Here is a 2,220-nt window from a genome sequence, read left to right on the forward strand (position 1 = left end):
AAAAAATGAGCAAAATCACAAAATTATAGAAATAACACTAATAACAGTTTAAAAAATAACTATCAGCATAAAATGTAAGTCTTAACACATTGATCTAATTAGAATTAAAAAAAGATTGCTTTATGATAGATTCCAATTTTCTTCCCACTTCTTTCAGACAACCATTCATGCATTCTGGTATATCTGGCATGCTTCCATGTTCTATGATTTATACTAAAGGCACTGGGCATTTAAAGGGAACAGGGAGGCAGGGAGGCAGGGTTTAAATACCCTATCATCAGTGAGCTTGTGTTATAGTTAAGGGAGAAAAAAAAAACAAACTCACAGAACAAAATTTAGGTAAAATAAAGTCTGTTAGGTAAGCACTCTGGCAAGAGATAAAACAGGAAAGGAAGCGCTGGAAGAGTGTATTTTAAAATAGAATAGTCAGGTGGGTTCTCACTGAATATATGGCACTTCAGGAAACCACTGGAAATGTCATTAAAGTGTGTGGAAGAAGAATATTTCAATCTAGAACTACTGGAAAGACAATCCCTTTAATCTGGAATGTGCCTAAAGTTTTCTAAGGAAGCCAATATCACTAAAGTAACAAAGAGACTATTAGTTTCCTGAGACTACTGTAACATAGTATCATAATGTGGAGGAATAAAAAAACATAATCTCATTCACTCACAAGTAGGGAGACCAGATTTCTGAAATTAGGATTTCGGTATGGTCATGTACCACCATAGATTCCATCTCTTGCAGCTTCCAGTTTTTCATGCCTGCAGGTGTTCCTTGCGTTGATAACCACTTCACTCTATCGAAACTCTACCTCAACCTTGACATTGCCTTTTCTTCTGTGCATCTTGCTTAAGAAAAGCAAAACAAGACAAAAAATCTCCCTGATTCAATCCTATTTGTGATTGCATTTAGGCATTATCAGTCTAATCTACAAGAGTCTCAATATATTTAGTTTGATTACGTATTTTCTAATTAGATAGGGTTTCAGAGACTCTATACATTTAACATGGATATATTTGGAATATATATATATTCTTTATAGAAGCCAGCTTCTCTGATTATTTGCTCAGGATGAAGACCCAGTAAGTGTGGTAAGAGGATACAACTCTGACTCACAGTTGTCTTTCTTAAATTTAAACCACGCAATATTCCCTTGTTCTGTTCCCTTAATTGCCCCTTGAACCATGTAAAAGTTCCACTTGAGCACAATGAAGCGTTCTGGAATTCCCATTCTTCTCAAGGTTATCCATAGTTTATTATGGTCCACATAGCCGAATCCCTTTCCATTGCCAATATAACATAAGTAAACTTTTTTGTGGTATTCTCTGTGTCAGCCAAGATGCCTCTGATGCTAGTAATGATACCCCTTTTTTCATGTCCTGTGCTAAATCCAGCCTGAACTTCTGGCAGCTCCTTGTCAAAACACGGCTGCAACCATTGTTGAATGCTTATTATGTATTCAGTGAGAAAAGATGATTAAAGTTATTGGTATTATATATAAAGTATGGGTAAGTGGAATCCATGTCAAAGCCTATAGAGAGCTTTTATGCATATACCAAACAAGTTTAAATTGTAAACAATGAGAATTGTTTTCGCTGTTTTCTGATACTCTGCTGCATTCACAATTGCCAACTGTGTGAGATCCTAAAAACCAAATTATTTTACATATAAATGAATTCTATGTAATTTTTATCTCCTGAGGCAAAGTTTATACCTCTATATCTTTCCATTCAAAGTATCTAGTTGAACATCAGGATTATAGGAAGCACCTAATATATGTGATATATAAGAAAAAATGGAGGCGTGTATATGTAAGAGATTCTGTATAAAGACATGTATGCATGTAATACTGTGTTCCTTTGAAATAAACACCTTCAGCTTATCCAAAATAAACTTTCTTTAACTTTTTAATTCTATCACTAAACCATGGCTGCCTCATAGAATGATTATAGCAGTGGCAGTTGAGTTGATTCTTCCTCATGGATACCTAAGAAAACATTATTGAAAGAGCTTTTAGTTCATGCATATCTTCCTAGACGTTGTGTAAGGTGAAAAAGAGAAAAAGAGATACTTTTAATCAATAAATAATATGTTTATGATACTGTATTTCTTTTAGAGTACTGTTTCTTCTGTTTGTTTCAAATAGTATTATACAAATAAATGCATGTTGTAATATAAGATACAATAATAATTTATAAATTATCAAGGGTGCATGGG

The sequence above is a fragment of the Echinops telfairi genome, unplaced genomic scaffold, assembly GCF_000313985.2.
Source record: "Echinops telfairi isolate 266 unplaced genomic scaffold, ASM31398v2 ScPeMD7_14;HRSCAF=57, whole genome shotgun sequence".
NCBI classification, from domain to species: domain Eukaryota; kingdom Metazoa; phylum Chordata; class Mammalia; order Afrosoricida; family Tenrecidae; genus Echinops; species Echinops telfairi.